General features: G+C 34.9%; 1 long non-coding RNA gene across 1 annotated transcript in view; it reads right to left on the bottom strand.

Annotated features, from left to right (window-relative positions):
* Positions 1-1,191: 1,191 nt before the first annotated feature.
* LOC148646697 (uncharacterized) overlaps positions 1,192-26,329 on the bottom strand; it is a 32,879-nt gene continuing 7,741 nt past the window's right edge. Inside the window, exon 2 of the long non-coding RNA XR_015927775.1 lies at positions 1,192-26,319. This is a non-coding gene — a long non-coding RNA (uncharacterized LOC148646697). The remainder of the gene's footprint in view (positions 26,320-26,329) is intronic.

Genomic DNA, 26,329 nt, shown 5'->3' with positions numbered 1-26,329 from the left:
TATAAACATGTTTTACCCAGAGCAGAGAGGACCCATCTAGCAATAACACTGTCCGTTTCTTAGGAATCAACCAGATCCAATTCTCACTTGTTCAGAGCCTTCGCAGGATGTCAAAGTCCCTTTGAAAAGGAAAGGTCTGCAAATTTCTATTAGAGCCACTTAAAACCCATTAGAACCCAGGATTCACTGAAAACAAGAATCATTTCTACTCATTTTTAAATGTTCGTGGTTTCTCCAAATCCTTCAATATTGTATGTCATTTTACAAACTTGTATGGAGATGAGATACTTCTGCTGCTCAGTACTGAAAGATTAAGATGCTCTGGCTTTGAAATGCTCATAAATCATAAATTTGGGCTTTTATTATAAATAACCAAATGCTACAAGATAAAGCATTGGAAATGATAATGTGCATCATAACTCATCACAATTTAGATTTCTAGGTATGCAAGATTTACCTCTGAGGTTTCCATTGCAACTACAGTATAAAATTAATTAAAACTGTGCTGTTTTCTGAACAGAGTTAGAAACTATTATTGCATCTTTCTTCACCTAGACTGAAGTATTTAAGTACCGTATATTCCTGGGACCAAGGTCCCAAGTTCAAAACTGCAGATGATACAGATACAAAATCAGCCAGTCACTCACTGGTCATTAAAATTTCATTTGACTCAAATACTGAATATTAACCGTGATCATTTCGCTATGTATAACACTGAATAGCTAAGACTCCATCTCTACTTAACAGAGCTGGAGACAAATTCTCCTCCTAGAACCGAAATTTCTAGGAAATAACTTAGTCTGGAGCCTGGACTTTCTTCAACTACTGGTATCAAGAGAAGACTTTTGAAATAGTACATGATACCAAGAACATAACTGTATAGTAACATTTGATGAAAGGTTATGCGATGTTATTTGAGTTGGAACTTTTCAATTTTTTTATAAAACAAAATGTGCATTTATTCATGAAGGTACAGTGCACTAAATCTTGTGTTTTACCCAGATTGATCAGTCATTTTGCTGGTTCAATATATCCTAAGAAATATTTTGTGACCTTTTCAGGATGTGGAAAGCACAATGAAAAGGGATGACCTCCAGATTTCTATGAAACCCATAACAAAACTCAGGATCCATTAAAACCTTTGAAAAATGATTTTACCCATATTTAAATGCTGTTTGCTGATATTTCCCATTTCATTTTCAGTCATTATTTTTTAGGTTTCAAAGAATGCTTTACCCAGAGCAGGGAGGATGCATCTAGCAGTAACAGTCTCATATGAATAAACCAGATTCAATTCTGACTTGTTCAGAATATTTTCAGGATGTCAAAAACCCTTTGAAAAGTGAAAGGTCCGCAAATCTATTAAAACCATTTGACTCTGGATTCACTGAAATCATGTAAAAATAAGAACGGATTTAACCCATTTTTAAATGCTTCTGGCAGATTATTTTCACTTTAAAAAAATACCACTCAAATTTAATCTCCTAAATGACAAGCAAATTAACCGTAAGTGGGAAATAGTTCATTAGAGCCCACAAATAAAACAGGAATCTGGGAAATTTAGGAGCAACAGCTACATTAAACTGAATTCTAAACCTCAATGTAATGCCAGTTGTAAAACTAAATTTCACAAGTATTCCGAAGAAATGTTTTACCTGTTTGACATGCTCATTGTTGATTGATTCTGTTTCAGTATCACTTATTTTAAATTTTAACCCAATTTTAAAGACTTATCAAAAGCAGAGAGGACACATCTAGGTTTAACACCCTCAGTTCCTTATGAATAAATCAGATTCACTTATCACTTCAAATTCGTGGTTGTTTAGAACCTTAAAGTTTAAATGCTCAGGTTTGATTTATCCAATTTCACTCATTAATAAAAGACCAATGTAGCTTTAACTGAATTAAAAAAAACAAGACTAACAAGGTGCTTTATAAGCAACTGAACCAGTCCTATACATTTTAGTTCTTTAGAGAATTAGTGGTACAGTACATCAAATCTCATGTAAATTTCATTTTACATGTTGTAAAATATTTAAACCAATTAAATCTTGTAGTTAAAAAGCCAATTGATGGGGACTTTAAAACTCTTGACAATGCAATATTTAATCTTCAAACTGAATAGGTTCTACTGCTGAGTGCTAAAAACTTCAAGACACTCTGGCGTTGAAATTCTGGATCCTTTAGTAAGCCTGATCATAAATTTTGACTTTTTAAAGACCTCAACTTAAGGGCTACAATATATAAAACAGGGAATTATCATATGCTTCACAAATTAAGTTTTAGGTAAGCAAGGTTTCCCTTTTAGGTTTCATTCTGTAAACAAAACTGAGGAATGTTTTCTGAATATTAGAAACCATTAGATACCACATCACCCATCAAGCCTGGAGTATTAAATGTGACTAGGGCAGAAGTTATTTTTATTGTAGCTATAAAACATGAAAACCATTAAATCTGCTACAAAATTATCACCCTCCAGTTTGCTGCTACTCTGTTTTCTGAGAAAGGCCCAATTTCAAAGCTGCAGATGAAGATACAGCCAGTTGCCGTTTGCGATAGAACTCACTTGACTTCAACTGTAAATATTCATTTCAAAATGAATATTTTCACTGCTCAGTACTGAAAGGCTAAGACTCCCTCTCAACTTAACAGAACTGGAGACAAATTCCCTTCCGAGAGCTGGAATCTGCATGGAATACCAACTCTTAACGGTCCCAACTCAGGAGAGCTGAGGGACTTTAACATTAAACTACTGGTCTCAAGAGACAGGGCTTCTGAGACTATGATATCAAGCACATACAGTAACATTTGATTATGGAACGTTACTTGATTTAGAGCTTTTACAAGAACAAAAGATGGAAAACAGATGTGCACTTCTTTAAGTACAGAGTAAATAATTCACATAGCACTCCCTAAAATCCTATTTCAGCTCACAACCGATTTTACTGAATACTAATTACGTCAGTTTTGTCTAACAAGCCTTCAGCTAAGAGTAGCCCAATTTCTCCAAGAAAAGTTCCTGACTTTGGAACTTTTCCATGCTTTATACTTGCGTTGATAATTAATGTGCACTTAGTAAATTAACCAGACAGGCCTAATGGAAATCCTGCTCATACTGATGACTGACTTCACACAAGTAACTCAATATTAGTTGTCATTAAGCAAGTTGTCTCTTCACGAGTCAACATTTAAATGTTGCACCCAGAGCAGAGAGAGGACTGACCTCAGGAACACCAGCAGTTTCATTTTTTAAAGAGCAGAATTTTTCAGGACCCAGTTTTAATGCTTATAGTTGATACTCATTAATAAAGACCTCTGTAGTTCAACACCTATGGATCTGCAAATCTTAAAACCCATTTCAGCTTTAGAATTCATTGAAACCAACACATTATTGTACATACTCTCTGGAGCCATTCATTTTACCTATTCCATTTTTTGGGGTCTTTGAAGAATGCTCTATCCAGACCAGAAAGGACAGAGTAATCGATAACAATGATCTCATTAACACATCATAAGAAATATAATTTTGTGACCTTTTCAGGAATATAAAAAACTGAAAGTGGAAGGCCTCAAATGTTAACCCATTTAATAAAGACTCAGTATTCATTAATACCTTTTAAAAACAAATGGACCATTTCTAGACATTTGAAAGAATTCGCCCATTTCAATTTCACTCCGTTTTTAACTTACCCAGTGTTGTAAAGAATGTTTAACCCAGAGCAGAGAGGACATCTGACAGTAACACCACCAGATCCTTATGAATAAATCAGATTCAATGTTCACCTGTTCAGAACTTTTTTAGTATGACAAAACCCCTTTGAAAATGAAACTTTGCAAAACCCAACCATGGGAACTCACTGTACCCATTAGAGTAATTTCTTTGAATTTCACTCATTAATAAAGAACTCTGTAGTCTGAGCTAAAAACCACAATAAGACTAACACTTAATTTTATAAGCAACTGAACCAGTTATATCCATCGGTAGTTCTTTAAGAGTGTATGTAGTACATCAAATTAAATACCTAAATTTTGTATTACAAAAGGTTGTAAAATTTCAAAATGGTCATTAAATATGGAATTTTGCAGACAAAGTCAATTGATGGCGAATATAAAACTTTTGACAATGAAATTGGCTTGAAGACTAAAAAAGGTTGTACTGCTCAGTGCTAAGAGAGTAAGATACTCTGGATTTGAAATGCTGGATTTTGTTAACCTTAATAAATTTAGGCTTTAAAAACTCAAGATACCCAAAAACTACAAGCTACAAAATGAAATATAAAATCTGAAGGGAGAGAAACCATAGATACCACATTCTTTGTCAAGCCTGGAGTATTAAATATGACTAGGGCAGTAACTATAATAACCATGAAATCTGCAGATGAAGATACAATCAGCCATTTACTGTAACAGAACTCACGATTTCAACTAAATATTCATTTCCAACTTGATATTTTCACTCCTCAATACTGAAAGGCTAAGACTCCTTCTCTTAACAGAGCTGGAGACAAATTCCCTTCCTAGAGCTGGAATCGGCTCTCAACACAGTCCGGACTCAGGAGAACCGAGGGACTTTCTTCCAACATTAAACTACTGGTCTCAACACCGAGGGCTTCAGAAAACTTCTATGATGACACTTTTGAATTTTAAACTTTGTGCTTCTACACGTGAAGCACATGGGATATAACCCTGACAGAATTTACCGTAACCTTGTTCACAGCCCATTTGATTGAGCAAGTCTCCAGTCATTGAAGAGGAGCAGACCAATTTCTCTAAACCAGGATGAGCTCCTGAAATACACCTTCTGTCAACACTGGACACAGAACCTTTGCCATTGTTTCTGAACAATCTGGTCTGTAGATCTGAACGTTGTACCCCGAGCACAGAGGACAGATCTGTCGGGAACACCAGCAGTTTCTTTTTCAAGAGCAGAATTTGTCAGGACCTTGAACACCTATGAGACTGCAAGATCTGCAAAATTAACAAAAAACCTTTTCAGACTCGCGATTCATTGAAACCTTTTTTTTATTAAAAGCAAAACAGCTGTACCTCTTTGGACACCTTGTTTTAACTCAGAACAGAGGACAGATTAAAATTTGTATCTTGTTAATATTGAATATTTTGGGACCTTTTTAAGATTTCAAAAGCCTTATGAAACTGGAAGACCTCCACATTTCCATTAGACCACTAAATGAGAGATTTAGGATGCATTTGTACCCTTTAGAAACCAACTACATCATTTTTTTAAACACTGATTGACAATTTCACCCATTTCGAATTCACTCATTTTAAATTGATACCCAGTGTTTTTAGGACATCTCACAATATTTAGGAATAAATCGGATTCAATGTTCACTTGTTCAGAACATTTTCAGGGTGTCAAAACCCCTTTGAAAATAAAAGGTCTGCAAATAAAAACCATTTAATTGACCCACGATTCACTGAAATCTTGTTAAAGAGCTAATTGTACCCATTTTTAATTATGGTTGATTTCTCAAATTCCTCTCATTAATAAAGACCACTGAAGTCTCAACTCTGAACTAGAAACCACAGTCAGATTAACAGGAGTATTTTATAAGCAACTGAATCATATGAATCTTTAGTGGGCTGGTGCAACGTTAAATTCAATATGATCTAAATGTCATGTTAAAGATTTAAAACAAATGGAATTTCATAGGATAAAAAGCCAATTGACTTTAGAACTTTCGACAATGAAATAATCCGTACAGATTAAAGAGGTTTACAGCTCATTGCTAAACGATTAAAACACTCTGGATTTGAAATGCTGGATTATATACAACTGACCATAAATTTGGGGTTTTTGAGACTAAAATTATAAATCTGAAAACTACAGGAAACTTAATATACCCCCATTCAATGCCAATTATTAGATCCAAGTATAAAAGATTTCAAGATGCTATTTCAAGGCGGCAGATGAAGATGCCATCAGCCAACTGCTGGTTGTAACAGAGCCGAGAGGACAGATTGATCAGTAACATTGATTTCTCATGAATATCAGACGAAACTATTCTGTGACCTTTTTAGGATGTGGAAAAACCCTATGGAAAATGGAAGATCTCCAACTGTCTCTAGTAAAACACGGATTCATTAAAACGGATGAATACTGAGATGACTTTACCCATCTTTAAATGCAGACTGATGATTTCTCCCATTCTAGCGATGAATTTATAGTTATAACTCAGTTTTAAAGACAAGAGTGTTGACCCAGTGTTGCAGGTAGCAGTAACACCATTGGTTTCTTAGGAATAAATCATACTCAATTCTCACTTAAGAACTATTTCAGAATGTCAAAACCTGAGAAAAGTCTGCAATTTTCTGTTAAAGCCATTCAATCGACTAGGATTTACTGAAACCTTGAAAATGCAATACCTCCTTTTACTCTTAATGTTTATGGTAGATCTCAAAGTTCATTTTTGCTTGTTAAAAACTACCACTAAAATTTAAAATCGGAAATGAAATCCTTCCTACCTTAAAGAGGAAGCAGTTCATAAGAGACTTAATAAAACATGAACCTGGAGGAATATTTCAAGGGACCTGAAGTTCTTTAAGGTGGATAGTGAGCCACATTAAAAATTAATATTCTAAATCAGTTTGTCGGTTGTAAAAATGTCACAAATATTCTGAAGAAATCTCACCCGTTTGACATGCTCACAGTGGACTTGTTCCATTTCAGTCTCACTCATTTTTAATTTCTAACCCAGTTTCAAAGCAGAGAGAACAGATCTACCAGTGACACCAGGTTCTGGGGAATAAAACCGAATCAATTCTCCCTTGTTCAGAACCTTTTCAGGACAAAACCCCTTTGAAAAAGTAACCTGCAAAAAACCTACTGTAACCATTGAATTGACTGATTCACTGAAACCTGGTTAAAAATAAGAACCAATTGTACCCGATTTTAAATGCTTTGTTCCATTCCTCCAATGTCGTTCATTTACAAAGAGCGCTGAAGATCAAACTCTGAACTACAAACCACAATAAGACTAACAGGAGGGTGTTTTAGAAGCAACTGAACCAGTCGTATCGATCTGTAGTTCTTTAAAGGCTGGGTTCTACGTTATATTCAAGACGATCTAAATCTCATGTTACAAAAAGCTGCATGATGATTTCAAACCGTCGTTAAATGTGGAATTCTGTAGATAAAAAGCCAATTGATGGCGACTATAAACCTTCCAACAATGAAAATCAGTTTGAAGGTTAAAGAGTTATACTGCTCACTGCTAAAAGAGCAAGATCCACTAGCTTTGAAATGCTGGATTCTGTAACTGATCATAAACCTGGATTTTTGAGACTAAAATAATAGATACCTGAAAACTACAATTCTGTAATCTCACTTAATATAATTAATCGCATTTGACAAGGTTATGGAAAGTTACTTGATTTGGACCTTTTCTATCTTTTTTTTTTAAACAAACGTGCACTTTTTATTTGTGAATTATAGAGTAAATAATTCAGACAATGCACTGGTATCCTGCAAAAGCTTGGCTGATTTGACTGAGTACTAGTTGTCATTATCGTCAGTTGTCTCTAAAAAGACGAGTTATTGAAGAGGAGACCAAACGTCTAAGATGATCTGCTATTTTTGGAAACTTTCAATCTCCTATATTTGCTTTAATAGTTAATGTGCACGTATCAATGAAGCACTTTATCTTACCCAGAATTCAACTAAAACCTGCTCCTATCGATAACTGAGGCTACACCACTCATTCAATACTAGTTGTCATTAAGCAAGTTGTTTCTAACAAGTCTACACTTAAATGAAGAGGAGCAGACCGATTTCTCTTTCCCTGAAATACACCTCATCAACACTGGACACAGAACCTTCACGATTAATTGTTTCTGAGCCACAGTTCTGTAAGGTCTGGTCTGTAGATCTACACGTTGCACCCAGAGCAGAGAGAGGACAGATCTGTCAGGAACACCAGTGGTTTCTTTTTTAAAGAGCAGAATTTTTCAGGATCTTGAACACCTAGGAGACTGCAAGAGCTGCAGCTCATTTTCAAACCAGTTCAGACTCACGATTCATCGAAACCACCTTGTTTAAAACAAACAGTACCTGTTTTTTGTGCCCTTTAACCCTATGAAAATGGAAGACCTCCAAAGTTCTATTAAACAATTGAATAAAAACTCAGGATTCATTTATACCCTTTAAAACACATTGGACCATTGTTAAACACCGATTGCCAATTTCACCCATCTTTAAATGTCTTACCCAGAGCAGAGAGAGGACAGATCTGTCAACAACACCAGCAGTCTTTTTAAAAGAGCAGAATTGTTCAGAACCTTGAACACCTAGGAGACTGCAAATTTAAAAATAAAAACCTTTTCAGACTTCCAATTCATTGAAACCTTTTTTAAAAACAAATAGTTGTTCCTTTGGACATACACTTGCTGTTTTTTTTTTAACTCCTTAAAAGAATGCTTTATCCAGAACCGAGGACAGATTAAACTGTAGCATAGGTGGTATCTCATTAATATATCAAATGTTGTGACCTTTTCAAGATTTCAAAAACCTTATGAAAATGAAAGACCTCCACATTTCTATTAGACCCCTAAATGAAAGATTTAGGATGTATTTGTACCCTTTAGAAACCAATTACATCATTTTTTTAAACACTGATTGCAGATTTACCCCATTTCAAATTGATACTCAGAGTTGTGAAGAATGTTTTGGGGACACATCTAGCAATATTTAGGAATAAATCAGATTCAATGTTCACTTGTTCAGAACATTTTCAAGATGTCAAAACCCCTTTGATAATAAAAAGGTCTGCAAATTAAAACCATTTAATTGACCCAGGATTCACTGAAACCTTGTAAAAGAACCAATTATACCCATTATAGTTGATTTCTCAAATTCCTCTCATTAATAAAGACCACTGAAGTCTCAACTCTGAACTAGAAACCAGTCAGATATTTTATAAGCAACTGAATCATATGAATCTTTAGTGGGCTGGTGCAACGTTAGTCAATATGATCTAAATGTCATGTTAAAGATTTTCAAAACATAAATGGAATTTCGTAGGATAAAAAGCCAATTGACTTTAGAACTTTCGACGATGAAATAATCCGTGTGCAGATTAAAGAGGTTTTACAGCTCATTGCTAAACGAGCAAGACACTCTGGATTTGAAATGCTGGATTATATACAACTGACCATAAATTTGGGGTTTTTGAGACAAAATATAAATCCTAAAACGGATGAATACCAAGATGACTTTACCTATCTTTAAATGCAGACTGATGATTTCTCCCATTTTAGTGATGAATTTATAGTTATAGCTCAGTTTTAAAGACAGTGTTGACCCAGTGTTGCAGGTAGCATTAACACCATCGGTTTCTTAGGAATAAATCATACTCAATTCTCACTTAAGAACTATTTCAGAATGTCAAAACCTGAGAAAAGTCTGCAAATTTCTATATAAGCCATTTAATCGACTAGGATTTACTGAAACCTTGAAAATGCAATACCTCATTTTACTCTCAATGTTTATGGTAGATCTCAAAGTTCATTTTTGCTTGTTAAAAACTACCACTAAAATTTAATATCGGAAATGAAATGCTTCCTACCTTAAACAGGAAGCAGTTCATAAGAGACTTAATAAAACATGAACCTGGAGGAATATTTCAAGGGACCTGAAGTTCTTTAAGGTGGATAGTGAGCCACATTAAAAATTAATATTCTAAATCAGTTTGTCGGTTGTAAAAATGTCACAAATATTCTGAAGAAATTTCACCCGTTTGACATGCTCACAGTGGACTTGTTCCATTTCAGTCTCACTCATTTTTAATTTCTAACCCAGTTTCAAAGCAGAGAGAACAGATCTACCAGTGACACCAGGTTCTGGGGAATAAAACCGAATCAATTCTCCCTTGTTCAGAACCTTTTCAGGACAAAACCCCTTTGAAAGGGAAAAACCTGCAAAAAACCTATTGTAACCATTGAATTGACCGATTCACTGAAACCTGGTTAAAAATAAGAACCAATTGTACCCGATTTTAAATGCTTTGTTCCATTCCTCCAATGTCGCCCTTTGATAATAAAAAGGTCTGCAAATTAAAACCATTTAATTGACCCAGGATTCACTGAAACCTTGTAAAAGAACCAATTATACCCATTATAGTTGATTTCTCAAATTCCTCTCATTAATAAAGACAACTGAAGTCTCAACTCTGAACTAGAAACCAGTCAGACTAACAGGAGTATTTTATAAGCAACTGAATCATATGAATCTTTAGTGGGCTGGTGCAACGTTAAAGTCAATATGATCTAAATGTCACGTTAAAGATTTTCAAAACAAATGGAATTTCGTAGGATAAAAAGCCAATTGACTTTAGAATTTTCGACAATGAAATAATCCATGTGCAGATTAAAGAGCTTTTACAGCTCATTGCTAAATGATTAAGACACTCTGGATTTGAAATGCTGGATTATATACAATGGACCATAAATTTGGGTTTTTGAGACTAAAATAGATACCTGAAAACTACGATTCTATAATCCCACTTAATATAATTAATGGCATTTGACAAGGTTGTGGAAAGTTACTCGATTTGGACCTTTTCTATCTTTTTTTTTTAAACAAACGTGCACTTATTTGTGAATTATAGAGTAAATAATTCAGACAATGCACTGGTATCCTGCACAAGCTCGGCTGATTTGACCGAATACTAGTTGTGATTAAAGTCAATTGTCTCTAAAAAGGACTTCAGTAATTGAAGAGGAGGAGACCAAACATCTAAGAATATCTGCTATTTTTGGAAACTTTCAATCTCTTATATTAGCTTTAATAGTGAATGTGCACGTATCAATGAAGCACTTAAGTATCTTACCCAGACAGAATTCAATTAAAACCTGCTCCTATCGATAACTGAGGCTACACCACTCATTCAATACTAGTTGACATTAAGCAAGTTGTTTCTAACAAGTCTACGCTTAAATGAAGAGGAGCAGACCGATTTCTCTTTCCCTGAAATACACCTCGTCAACACTGGACAGAACCTTCACAATTAATTTCTGAGCCACAGTTCTGCAAGGTCTGGTCTGTAGATCTACATGTTCCCAGAGTACAGAGGACAGATCTGTCAGGAACACCAGCAGTTTCTTTTTCAAGAGCAGAATTTTTCAGGATCTTGAACACCTAGGAGACTGCAAGAGCTGCAGCTCATTTTCAAACCAGTTCAGACTCATCGAAATCACCTTGTTTAAAACAAACGGTATCTGTTTTTTGTGCCCTTTAAACCTATGAAAATGAAAGACCTCCTAATTTCTATTAAACCATTGAATAAAAACTCAGGATTCATTTATACCCTTAAAAACACATTGGGCCGTTGTTAAACACCGATTGCCAATTTCAACCTTTTCAATTTCACTCATCTTTAAATGTCTTACCCAGAGCAGAGAGAGGACAGATCTGTCAACAAAACCAGCGGTTTCTTTTAAAGAACAGAATTTTTCAGAACCTTGAACACCTAGAAGACTGCAAATGTAAAAAATTCATTGAAACCTTTAAAAACAAATGGTTGTACCTTTGGACATACACTTGCTGTTTTTTTTTTTACTCCTTAATGCTTTTTCCCCAGAACAGAGGACAGATTAAACTAACACAGGTGGTATCTCAGTATGATCAAATATGTTGGAACCTTTTCAAGATTTCAAAAACCTTATGAAAGTGGAAGACCTCCACATTTCTATTAGACCCCTAAATAAGTGATTTAGGCTGCATTTTCAAACCAGTTCAGACTTACGATTCATTGATACCACCTTGTTTAAAACAAATGGTAGCTGTTTTTTGTGCCCTTCTTTAACCCTATGAAAATGAGACCTCCAAATTTCTATTAAACCATTGAATAAAAACTCAGGATTCATTTATACCCTTTAAAACACATTGGACCATTGTTAAACACCGATTGTCAATTTCACCCTTTTCAATTTCACTCATCTTTAAATGTCTTACCCAGAGCAGAGAGAGGACAGATCTATCAACAACACCAGCAGTCTCTTTAAAAGAGCAGAACTGTTCAGAACCTTGAACACCTAGGAGACTGCAAATTAAAAAAACCTTTTCAGACTTCCAATTCATTGAAACCTTTTTTAAAAACAAATAGTTGTACCTTTGGACATACACTTACTGGTTTTTTTAACTCCTTAAAAGAATGCTTTATCCAGAACCAAGGACAGATTAAACTGTAGCATAGATGGGATCACATTAATATCAATGAATGTGACCTTTTCAAGATCTCAAAAACCTTATGAAAATGGAAGACCTCCACATTTCTATTAGACCCCTAAATGAGAGATTTAGGATGTATTTGTACCCTTTAGAAACCAATTACATCATTTTTTTAAACACTGATTGCAGACTTATCCCATTTCAAATTCACTTATTTCAAACTGATACCCAGAGTTGTGAAGAATGTTTTGGGGACACATCTAGCAATATTTAGGAATAAATCAGATTCAATGTTCACTTGTTCAGAACATTTTCAAGATGTCAAAACCCCTTTGAAAATAAAAACGTCTGCAAATTAAAACCATTTAATTGACCCAGGATTCACTGAAACCTTGTAAAAGAACCAATTATACCCATTATAGTTGATTTCTCAAATTCCTCTCATTAATAAAGACCACTGAAGTCTCAACTCTGAACTAGAAACCAGTCAGATATTTTATAAGTAACTGAATCATATGAATCTTTAGTGGGCTGGTGCAACGTTAGTCAATATGATCTAAATGTCATGTTAAAGATTTTCAAAACATAAATGGAATTTCGTAGGATAAAAAGCCAATTGACTTTAGAACTTTCGACGATGAAATAATCCGTGTGCAGATTAAAGAGGTTTTACAGCTCATTGCTAAACGAGCAAGACACTCTGGATTTGAAATGCTGGATTATATACAACTGACCATAAATTTGGGGTTTTTGAGACAAAATATAAATCCTAAAACGGATGAATACCAAGATGACTTTACCTATCTTTAAATGCAGACTGATGATTTCTCCCATTTTAGCGATGAATTTATAGTTATAGCTCAGTTTTAAAGACAGTGTTGACCCAGTGTTACAGGTAGCAGTAACACCATCGGTTTCTTAGGAATAAATCATACTCAATTCTCACTTAAGAACTATTTCAGAATGTCAAAACCTGAGAAAAATCTGCAAATTTCTATAAGCCATTTAATCGACTAGGATTTACTGAAACCTTGAAAATGTAATACTTCATTTTACTCTCAATGTTTATGGTAGATCTCAAAGTTCATTTTTGCTTGTTAAAAACTACCACTAAAATTTAATATCGGAAATGAAATGCTTCCTACCTTAAACAGGAAGCAGTTCATAAGAGACTTAATAAAACATGAACCTGGAGGAATATTTCAAGGGACCTGAAGTTCTTTAAGGTGGATAGTGAGCCACATTAAAAATTAATATTCTAAATCAGTTTGTCGGTTGTAAAAATGTCACAAATATTCTGAAGAAATTTCACCCGTTTGACATGCTCACAGTGGACTTGTTCCATTTCAGTCTCACTCATTTTTAATTTATAACCCAGTTTCAAAGCAGATCTACCAGTGACACCAGGTTCTGGGGAATAAAACAGATTCAATTCTCCCTTGTTCAGAACCTTTTCAGGACGACAAAACCCCTCTGAAAATGGAAAACCTGCAAAAAACCTATTGTAACCATTGAATTGACTGATTCACTGAAACCTGGTTAAAAATGCTTTGTTAAATTTCTCCAATGTCGTTCATTTACAAAGAGCGCTGAAGATCAAACTCTGAATTAAAAACCACAATAAGACTAAAAGGAGGGTGTTTTAGAAGCAACTGAACCAGTCGTATCGATCTGTAGTTCTCTAAAGGCTGGGTGCTACGTTATATTCAAGACGATCTAAATCTCATGTTACAAAAAGCTGCATGATGACTTCAAACCGTGGTTAAAAGTGGAATTCGGTAGATAAAAAGCCAATTGATGGAGAGTAAAGCTTCTGACAATGAAAATCAGTTTGAAGGTTAAGGAGTTTTACTGCTCACTGCTAAAAGAGCAAGATCCACTAGCTTTGAAATGCTGGATTCTGTAACTGATCATAAACCTGGATTTTTGAGACTAAAATAATAGATACCTGAAAACTACAAGGATATGATTCTATAATCTCACTTAATATAATTAATTGCATTTGACAAGGTTATGGAGAGTTACTTGATTTGGACCTTTTCTATCTTTTTTTTTTAAACAAACGTGCACTTATTTGTGAATTATAGAGTAAATAATTCAGACAATGCACTGGTATCCTGCACAAGCTCGGCTGATTTGACTGAATACTAGTTGTCATAGTCAGTTGTCTCTAAAAAGACGAGTTATAGAAGAGGAGACCAAACGTCTAAGATCTGCTATTTTTGGAAACTTTTCAATCTCCTATATTTGCTTTAATAGTTAATGTGCACGTATCAATGAAGCACTTTATCTTACCCAGACAATTCAACTAAAACCTGCTCCTATCGATAACTGAGGCTACACCACTCATTCAATACTAGTTGTCATTAAGCAAGTTGTTTCTAACAAGTCTACACTTAAATGAAGAGGAGCAGACCGATGTCTCTTTCCCTGAAATACACCTCGTCAACACTGGACACAGAACCTTCACAATTAATCGTTTCTGAGCCACAGTTCTGTAAGGTCTGGTCTGTAGATCTACATGTTGTGCCCAGAGTACAGAGGACAGATCTGTCAGTAACACCAGCAGTTTCTTTTTCAAGAGCAGAATTTTTCATGATCTTGAACACCTAGGAGACTGCAAGAGCTGCAGCTCATTTTCAAACCAGTTCAGACTTACGATTCATCGAAACCACCTTGTTTAAAACAAACAGTACCTGTTTTTTGTGCCCTTCTTTAACCCTATGAAAATGGAAGACCTCCAAATTTCTATTAAACCACTGAATAAAAACCCAGGAATCATTTATACCCTTTAAACACACTGGACCATTGTTAAACACCGATTGCCAATTTCAACTTTTTCAATTTCACTCATCTTTAAATGTCTAACCCAGAGCAGAGAGAGGACAGATCTGTCAACAAAACCAGCGGTTTCTTTTTAAAAGAACAAAATTTTTCAGAACCTTGAACACCTAGAAGACTGCAAATGTAAAAAATTCATTGAAACCTTTAAAAACAAATGGTTGTACCTTTGGACGTACACTTGCTGTTTTTTTTTACTCCTTAATGCTTTTTCCCCAGAACAGAGGACAGATTAAACTGTAACACAGGTGGTATCTCAGTATGATCAAATATGTTGGAACCTTTTCAAGATTTCAAAAACCTTATGAAAGTGGAAGACCTCCACATTTCTATTAGACCCCTAAATAAGAGATTTAGGCTGCATTTTCAAACCAGTTCAGACTTACGATTCATCGAAACCACCTTGTTTAAAACAAACAGTACCTGTTTTTTGTGCCCTTCTTTAACCCTATGAAAATGGAAGACCTCCAAATTTCTATTAAACCATTGAATTAAAACTCAGGAATCATTTATACCCTTTAAAACACACTGCACCATTGTTAAAACACCGATTGCCAATTTCACCCATCTTTAAATGTCTTACCCAGAGCAGAGAGAGGACAGATTTGTCAACAACACCAGCAGTCTTTTTAAAAGAGCAGAATTGTTCAGAACCTTGAACACCTAGGAGACTGCAAATTAAAAAAAAAAACCTTTTCAGACTTCCAATTCATTGAAACCTTTAAAAACAAATGGTTGTTCCTTTGGACATACACTTGCTGTTTTTTTTTTTAACTCCTTAAAAGAATGCTTTATCCAGAACCGAGGACAGATTAAACTGTAGCATAGGTGGTATCTCATTAATATATCAAATGTTGTGACCTTTTCAAGATTTCAAAAACCTTATGAAAATGGAAGACCTCCACATTTCTATTAGACCCCTAAATGAGAGATTTAGGATGTATTTGTACCCTTTAGAAACCAATTACATCATTTTTTTAAACACTGATTGCAGATTTACCCCATTTCAAATTGATACCCAGAGTTGTGAAGAATGTTTTGGGGACACATCTAGCAATATTTAGGAATAAATCAGATTCAATGTTCACTTGTTCAGAACATTTTCAAGATGTCAAAACCCCTTTGATAATAAAAGGTCTGCAAATTAAAACCATTTAATTGACCCAGGATTCACTGAAACCTTGTAAAAGAACCAATTATACCCATTATAGTTGATTTCTCAAATTCCTCTCATTAATAAAGACCACTGAAGTCTCAACTCTGAACCAGAAACCACAGTCAGACTAACAGGAGTATTTTATAAGCAACTGAATCATATGAATCTTTAGTGGGCTGGTGCAACGTTAAAGTCAATATGATCTAAATGTCACGTTAAAGATTTTCAAAACATAAATGGAATTTCGTAGGATAAAAAGCCAATTGACTTTAGAATTTTCGACAATGAAATAATCCATGTGCAGATTAAAGGGCTTTTACAGCTCATTGCTAAATGATTAAAACACTCTGGATTTGAAATGCTGGATTATATACAATGGACCATAAATTTGGGTTTTTGAGACTAAAATAGATACCTGAAAACTACGATTCTATAATCCCACTTAATATAATTAATGGCATTTGACAAGGTTGTGGAAAGTTACTTGATTTGGACCTTTTCTATCTTTTTTTTTAAAGAAACGTGCACTTATTTGTGAATTATAGAGTAAATAATTCAGACAATGCACTGGTATCCTGCACAAGCTCGGCTGATTTGACCGAATACTAGTTGTGATTAAAGTCAATTGTCTCTAAAAAGGACTTCAGTAATTGAAGAGGAGGAGACCAAACATCTAAGAATATCTGCTATTTTTGGAAACTTTCAATCTCTTATATTAGCTTTAATAGTGAATGTGCACGTATCAATGAAGCACTTAAGTATCTTACCCAGACAGAATTCAATTAAAACCTGCTCCTATCGATAACTGAGGCTACACCACTCATTCAATACTAGTTGTCATTAAGCAAGTTGTTTCTAACAAGTCTACGCTTAAATGAAGAGGAGCAGACCGATTTCTCTTTCCCTGAAATACACCTCGTCAACACTGGACACAGAACCTTCACAATTAATTTCTGAGCCACAGTTCTGCAAGGTCTGGTCTGTAGATCTACATGTGCCCAGAGCACAGAGGACAGATCTGTCAGTAACACCAGCAGTTTCTTTTTCAAGAGCAGAATATTTCAGGATCTTGAACACCTAGGAGACTGCAAGAGCTGCAGCTCATTTTCAAACCAGTTCAGACTCACGATTCATCGAAATCACCTTGTTTAAAACAAACGGTATCTGTTTTTTGTGCCCTTTAAACCTATGAAAATGGAAGACCTCCAAAGTTCTATTAAACCATTGAATAAAAACTCAGGATTCATTTATACCCTTTAAAACACATTGGACCATTGTTAAACACCGATTGCCAAGTTCAACCTTTTCAATTTCACTCATCTTTAAATGAGTTACCCAGAGCAGAGAGAGGACAGATCTGTCAGCAACACCAGCTCTTTTTAAAAGAGCAGAATTGTTCAGAACCTTGAACACCTAGGACACTGCAAATAAAAAAAAAACCTTTTCAGACTTCCAATTCATTTAAACTTTTTTTAAATAATAGTTGTACCTTTGGACATACACTTGCTGTGTTTAACTCCATAAAAGAATTCTTTATCCAGAACCGAGGACAGATTAAACTGTAGCATAGGTGGTATCTCACTAATATATCAAATATTGTGACCTTTTCAAGATTTCAAAAACCTTATGAAAATGGAAGACCTCCACATTTCTATTAGACCACTAAATGAGAGATTTAGGATGTATTTTTACCCTTTAGAAACCAATTACATCATTTTTAAACACTGATTGCAGATTTCATCCATTTCAAATTGATACCCAGTGTTGTGAAGAATGTGTTGGGGACACATCTCGCAATATTTAGGAATAAATCGGATTCAATGTTCACTTGTTCAGAACATTTTCAGGATGTCAAAACCCCTTTGAAAATGAAGTCCACAAACCTCTACTAAGGAGCAAGTAATGGGTTCATTCCAGGCTGAAAGGAGGAGAAAATGTTTTGGCTGTGAAGCCTTCTTCAGGCATCTCTATTAAATTAATTTACAATTGACCCAGGATTCACTGAAACCTTGATAAAAATATGAAAGAATTATACCCATTTTTAATTTTGACTGATTTCTCAAATTTCACTCATTAATAAAGACCGCTGTAGTCTAAACTCTGACCTAAAAACCATAATAAGACTTAACAGGAGGATGTTATAAGCGGCTGAACAGGTCACATGACTCTTTAGTTCTTTCAAGTGGGAGCTGTGTGGATCCCAGTGCGACCTCAATCTCATGGTATAAAACTTGCATGATCTCAAATATCACAAATTGCCACGGATATAAAAACTGACATACTGAAATATTCAGCCTGAAGATTACTTTTTATGTAACATGTAATTGTTGAAATGCTGGATTCTGTAACACTCCAGATTACACATTCGGCCTTTTAAGACTTAAATTTAAGATACCCTCAAAATAGAAGATCCAAATATTAGAGATGTTACAGAATACTTCAGGTAAGACATGATCACAATTGAGAGATCCAAGTACGAAAGACTTGGAGATTTAACCTTTGTTTCCATTATGGTAATTCTAGAATTAAACCAAACTAAGGTCTGTTTTCTGAATAGAGAAAAACTAATTTTACCCATTTTTAAATGCTCTTGGCAGATTTCCCCAATTTTTATTTCCACTCCTTAAAGAAAATGCCAGTAAAACCCTATCTGGGAAATTAAATAACCTTAAATTGGAAGTAGTTCATAAGGGACTATTAATCTGAGGATTATTCTTCAGCACCTAGAGTTCTTTAGAGGAGCAGTGAGATATTATAAACCATATTCTAAATTTCAATTCATAAGACCACATAATTCATTAATGAAGACCACTGTAGTCTGAACCGAAAACCAAACTAAGACCAACAGGATGGTGTCTTGTAAGCAACTGAACCAGACGTGTGAATCTTTAGTTTCCTTCGGAGGGTTGGTGTTACATTCAATATCTGCGATTCGTGTTACCAGAAGTTGTAAAAACTCCAAACTCTCCTCTTTTGCAAAATAAGAGACATTTATAGACCTAATCTTGAAGTACTTTTTTAGGATTTACCTTTGAAATTGCCTTCATTGCAATTGTATGACTCACTGTATCTCCAAGGCTGGGACATGGGAGGAAGAAACCATTCGATACTGGATCATTTGAACTGATCTGCAATTCGAAGACGAGAATCTAACCTGGACCACACAGGGAAAATTCATTGCAAATGATAAATTTCACTACACGTAACACTGAATGGTTAACACTCCATCTCTACTTAACAGAGCTGGGCACGCATTCTTCTCCGAGAGCTGCAATCTGGAGGAAATATCAGCAAATAACAGTCTCTCAGCTCTCCTGAGTCTGGACTTTCTTCAACATTAAACTACTGGTCTCAAGAAACAGGGCTTCTGAAACTATGATACCAAACACACATACATTTGATACAAGGTTATGGAAATTGCAGGACTTGGAACTTTTCCATCTTTTCTTCTTATAAAATACACACTCATTAAGTATAAACAATTCCCGAGAGTAAACAGGATTTATTTGTACCCTTTAAAGATAACACTATTATTGTACCACCTGTAAATGCCGAACTCACCGGCATTTCAATTTTCAATTCAATTAATTTCAATTTGAACTCTTTTAAATTTTTATACCCAGTATTGTAAAGAATTTTACCCAGAGCTGTGAGGACATCTAGCAGTAAAACCATCCATCCATATATCTTTGAGAAAAACATGAACCAATTATACGATTTTTAATTCTTATGGCCGATTTATCGAATTTCGCTAATTAAGACCACTATAGTCGGAACTCTCACATGAAGTTATGTTGTGGTCTTTAGTTCAGAATTTATCACAAGAAACGGACTAAAAACTAACATGAGGGTATTTCATCAGCTACTGAACTGGTGATGCATGAAATTTTAGACAAGTGGTACTTTGAATTCAGTATGATTGAAATGTCATGTTACAAAAGATGCAAAATAATTTTAAAGCATTAAGGGAATTTTGTAGATCAAAAGCCAATTGACAGTAAATATAAAAGTTTTGACAATGAAAATCATTTTGAAGATTAAATAGGTTTTATGGCTATGTGCTAAAAGAGTAAGACACTGCATTTGAAATGCTGGATTCTACAAAACTGATCATGTGGGTTTTTGAGAAAGTATAGGTACCTAAAAATTACAAGAAATATACAATACTATAATCTCATTTAATTGAGCAATTATTAGATCTAGTATGAAAGATTTAAAAACAATTTCAAAGCAGCAGATGAAGGTACAATTAGCCAATCAATCAGTTGGTTATAACAGAGCAGAGAACAGAATGATCAGTATCATCACTGATTTCTCATTCGCATATCATATGAAATATTCTCACTTTTTTAGGATGAAGATGTCTATGAAAACCACTTAAAACTCGGGATTCATTAAAAAAGTTGAATAAGAGATTGTCCATTTTTAAGTGAACTGCCGATTCCTCCAACTCCAGTTTCAGCGATTAATTTTTTAAAGTTTTAACCCAGTTTTAAAGAATCATTTACCAAGAGCAGGAAGAACACATCTAACACCACCAGGTTCTCAGGAATAAATCGGATTCAATTCTCACTTGTTCTGAACTTAAGGACGACAAAATCCTTGAAAATGAAGGGTCTGCAAATTTCTATTTTACATTTGACTCAGGACTCACTGAAACCTAGAATCAGCCTGTGGCTGGTTGTAATAGAACTCACTTGACTTAAAAGCAAAAATTCATTTCAAAATTAATATTTTCACTATTCAAATTGGTGTTCCTGAATGGCTAAGGCTCCATCTCTACTTAACAGAGCTGGAGACATTACAATTACTGGTTCTGAAACATTATATAATAAGCACATCCAACATGCACTTAATAGTGCGCAGAGTATATTACTCAGACAGAATGAATTGAAATCCTGCTCATATCGGTAACTGATAAAATCGACTCAATACTAGTTGTCGTTAAGCAAGTCATTTCCAACGAGTCCCCAGTAAATGAAGAGCAGCAGACCAGTTTCTCCAACTCCAGGATGAGGTCCTGAAATACACCTCGTCAACACTGGACACAGAACCTTCACGATTAACCGTTTCTGAGCCACAGTTCTGTAAGGTCTGGTCTGTAGATCTACATGTTGTGCCCAGAGTACAGAGGACAGATCTGTCGGGAACACCAGGAGTTTCTTTTTCAAGAGCAGAATTTTTCAGGATCTTGAACACCTAGGAGACTGCAAGAGCTGCAGCTCATTTTCAAACCAGTTCAGACTCACGATTAATCGAAACCACCTTGTTAAAAAACAAACGGTATCTGTTTTTTGTGCCCTTTAACCCTATGAAAATGGAAGACCTACAAATTTCTATTAAACCATTGAATAAAAACTCAGGATTCATTTATACCCTTAAAAACACACTGGACCATTGTTAAACACCGATTGCCAATTTCAACCTTTTCAATTTCACTCATCTTTAAATGTCTAACCCAGAGCAGAGAGAGGACAGATCTGTCAACAAAACCAGCGGTATCTTTTTAAAAGAACAATTTTTCAGAACCTTGAACACCTAGAAGACTGCAAATGTAAAAAATTCATTGAAACCTTTAAAAACAAATGGTTGTACCTTTGGACATACACTTGCTGTTTTTTTTTTTACTCCTTAATGCTTTTTCCCCAGAACAGAGGACAGATTAAACTGTAACACAGGTGGTATCTCAGTATGATCAAATATGTTGGAACCTTTTCAAGATTTCAAAAACCTTATGAAAGTGGAAGACCTCCACATTTCTATTAGACCCCTAAATAAGAGATTTAGGATGCATTTTCAAACCAGTTCAGACTTACGATTCATTGATAACACCTTGTTTAAAACAAATGGTAGCTGTTTTTTGTGTCCTTTAACCCTATGAAAATGGAAGACCTCCAAATTTCTATTAAACCATTGAATTAAAACTCAGGATTCATTTATACCCTTTAAACACATTGGACCATTGCTAAACACCGATTGCCAATTTCACCCTTTTCAATTTCACTCATCTTTAAATGTCTTACCCAGAGCAGAGAGAGGACAGATCTGTCAACACCAGCAGTCTTTTTAAAAGAGCAGAATTGTTCAGAACCTTGAACACCTAGGAGACTGCAAATTTAAAAATAAAAACCTTTTCAGACTTCCGATTCATTGAAACCTTTTTTAAAAACAAATAGTTGTTCCTTTGGACATACACTTGCTGGTTTTTTTTTAACTCCTTAAAAGAATGCTTTATCCAGAACCGAGGACAGATTAAACTGTAGCATAGGTGGTATCTCATTAATATATCAAATGTTGTGACCTTTTCAAGATTTCAAAAACCTTATGAAAATTGAAAACCTCCACATTTCTATTAGACACCTAAATGAAAGATTTAGGATGTATTTGTACCTTTTAGAAACCAATTACATCATTTTTTTTTTTTAAACACTGATTGCAGACTTATCCCATTTCAAATTGATACCCAGAGTTGTGAAGAATGCTTTGGGGACACATCTCGCAATATTTAGGAATAAATCGGATTCAATGTTCACTTGTTCAGAACATTTTCAGGATGTCAAAACCCCTTTGAAAATAAAAAGGTCTGCAAATTAAAACCAATTAATTGACCCGGGATTCACTGAAACCTTGTAAAAGAACCAATTATACCCATTATAGTTGATTTCTCAAATTCCCCTCATTAAAGACCACTGAAGTCTCAACTCTGAACCAGAAACCACAGTCAGATTAACAGGAGTATTTTATAAGCAACTGAATCATATGAATCTTTAGTGGGCTGGTGCAATGTTAAAGTCAATATGATCTAAATGTCACATTAAAGATTTTCAAAGCATAAATGGAATTTTGTAGGATAAAAAGCCAATTGACTTTAGAACTTTCGACAATAAAATAATCCGTGTTCAGATTAAAGAGGTTTTACAGCTCATTGCTAAACGATTAAGACACTCTGGATTTGAAATGCTGGATTATATACAACTGACCATAAATTTGGGGTTTTTGAGACTAAAACTATAAATCTGAGAACTACATGAAACTTAATATACCCCCATTCAATGCCAATTATTAGATCCAAGTATAAAAGATTTCAAGACGCTATTTCAAAGCGGCAGATAAAGATACAATCAGCCAACTGCTGGTTGTAATAGAGCTGAGAGGATGGATTGATCAGTAACATCAATTTCTCATGAATATATCAGATGAAACTATTCCGTGACCTTTAGGATGTGGAAAAACCCTATGGAAATGGAAGATCTCGGATTCACGGATTCATTAAAACGGATGAATACCGAGATGACTTTACCCATCTTTAAATGCAGACTGATGATTTCTCCCATTTTAGCGATGAATTTATAGTTATAGCTCAGTTTTAAAGAGTGTTGACCCAGTGTTACAGGTAGCAGTAACACCATCGGTTTCTTAGGAATAAATCATACTCAATTCTCACTTAAGAACTATTTCAGAATGTCAAAACCTGAGAAAAATCTGCAAATTTCTATAAGCCATTTAATCGACTAGGATTTACTGAAACCTTGAAAATGTAATACTTCATTTTACTCTCAATGTTTATGGTAGATCTCAAAGTTCATTTTTGCTTGTTAAAAACTACCACTAAAATTTAAAATCGGAAATGAAATCCTTCCTACCTTAAACAGGAAGTGGTTCATAAGAGACTATTAATAAAACATGAACCTGGAGGAATATTTCAAGGGACCTGAAGTTCTTTAAGGTGGATAGTGAGCCACATTAAAAATTAATGTCCTAAATCAGTTTGTCGGTTGTAAGAATGTCAAATATTCTGAAGAAATTTCACCCGTTTGACATGCTCACAGTGGACTTGTTCCATTTCAGTCTCACTCATTTTTAATTTCTAACCCAGTTTCAAAGCAGATCTACCAGTGACACCAGGTTCTGGGGAATAAAACAGATTCAATTCTCCCTTGTTCAGAACCTTTTCAGGACAAAACCCCTTTGAAAAGGAAAAACCTGCAAAAAACCTACTGTAACCATTGAATTGACTGATTCACTGAAACCTGGTTAAAAATAAACAAGAACCAATTGTACCCGATTTTAAATGCTTTGTCCCATTCCTCCAATGTCGTTCATTTATAAAGAGCGCTGAAGATCAAACTCTGAACTAAAAACCACAATAAGACTAACAGGAGGGTGCATTTTAGAAGCAACTGAACCAGTCGTATCGATCTGTAGTTCTTTAAAGGCTGGGTGCTACGTTATATTCAAAATGATCTAAATCTCATGTTACAAAAAGTTGCATGATGATTTCAAACCATTGTTAAATGTGGAATTCTGCAGATAAAAAGCCAATTGATGGCGAGTATAAAGCTTCTGACAATGAAAATCAGTTTGAAGGTTAAGGAGTTTTACTGCTCACTGCTAAAAGAGCAAGATCCACTAGCTTTGAAATGCTGGATTCTGCAACACTGATCATAAATCTGGATTTCTGAGACTAAAATGGATACCTGAAAACTAAGATTCTATAATCTCACTTAATATAATTAATCGCATTTGACAAGGTTGTGGAAAGTTACTTGATTTGGACCTTTTCTATCTTTTTTTTTTAAACAAACGTGCACTTATTTGTGAATTATAGAGTAAATAATTCAGACAATGCACTGGTATCCTGCATAAGCTTGGCTGATTTGACCAAATACTAGTTGTGATTAAAGTCAATTGTCTCTAAAAAGGACTTCAGTAATTGAAGAGGAGGAGACCAAACATTAAAGAATATTTACTATTTTGGGAAATTTTCAATCTCCTATATTAGCTTTAATAGTGAATGTGCACATATCAATGAAGCACTTAGGTATATTACCCAGACAGAATTCAATTAAAACCTGCTCCTATCGATAACTGAGGCTACACCACTCATTCAATACTAGTTGTCATTAAGCAAGTTGTTTCTAACAAGTCTACGCTTAAATGAAGAGGAGCAGACCGATGTCTCTTTCCCTGAAATACACCTTGTCAACACTGGACACAGAACCTTCACAATTAATTTCTGAGCCACAGTTCTGCAAGGTCTGGTCTGTAGATCTACATGTGCCCAGAGCACAGAGGACAGATCTGTCAGTAACACCAGCAGTTTCTTTTTCAAGAGCAGAATTTTTCAGGATCTTGAACACCTAGGAGACTGCAAGAGCCGCAGCTCATTTTCAAACCAGTTCAGACTCACGATTCATCGAAACCACCTTGTTTAAAACGGTATCTGTTTTTTGTGCCCTTTAACCCTATGAAAATGGAAGACCTCCAAGTTTCTATTAAACCATTGAATAAAAACTCAGGATTCATTTATACCCTTTAAAACACATTGGACCATTGTTAAACACCGATTGCCAATTTCACCCATCTTTAAATGTCTTACCCAGGGCCGAGAGAGAACAGATCTGTCAGCAAAACCAGTGTTTTTTTTTTTTAAAGTACAGAGTTATTCAGAACCTTGAACACCTAGAAAACTGCAAATTTAAAAAACTCATTGATACCTTTAAAAACAAATGGTTGTACCTTTGGACATACACTTGCTGTTTTTTTTACTCCTTAATGCTTTTTCCCAGAACAGGACAGATTAAACTGTAACACAGGTGGTATCTCAGTTCTATCAAATATGCTGGAACCTTTTCAAGATTTCAAAAACCTTATGAAAGTGGAAGACCTCCAGATTTCTATTAGACGCCTAAATAAGTGATTTAGGATGCATTTTCAAACCAGTTCAGACTTACGATTCATCGATACCACCTTGTTTAAAACAAATAGTAGCTGTTTTTGTGCCCTTCTTTAACCCTATGAAAATGAGACCTCCAAATTTCTATTAAACCATTGAAAACTCAGGATTCATTTATACCCTTTAAACACACTGTACTGTTGTTATACACCAATTGCCAATTTCACTCAGTTTTTCACCCATTGTAGTAAAACGTTTTACCCAGAGCAGGGAGGACACATCTAGCAGTAACACCATCAGTCTTGTATGAATCAACCAGATTCAATTCTCCCTTGTTCAGAACATTTCCAGGATTTCAAAATCCCAATGTAAACACAAGGTCTGCAAATTCCTTTTAAAATAATTTAATTGACCCAGGATTCACTGAAGCCTTGTAAAAACGTGAAATATTGCTGTGACCTTTTCAGGA

Source organism: Lepisosteus platostomus, chromosome 16 (assembly GCF_059453375.1).
Source record: "Lepisosteus platostomus isolate fLepPlt1 chromosome 16, fLepPlt1.hap1, whole genome shotgun sequence".
NCBI classification, from domain to species: Eukaryota; Metazoa; Chordata; class Actinopteri; order Semionotiformes; family Lepisosteidae; genus Lepisosteus; species Lepisosteus platostomus.
Note: the sequence above shows the minus strand (reverse complement) of the source record. Positions and strands in the feature narration are given on the sequence as shown.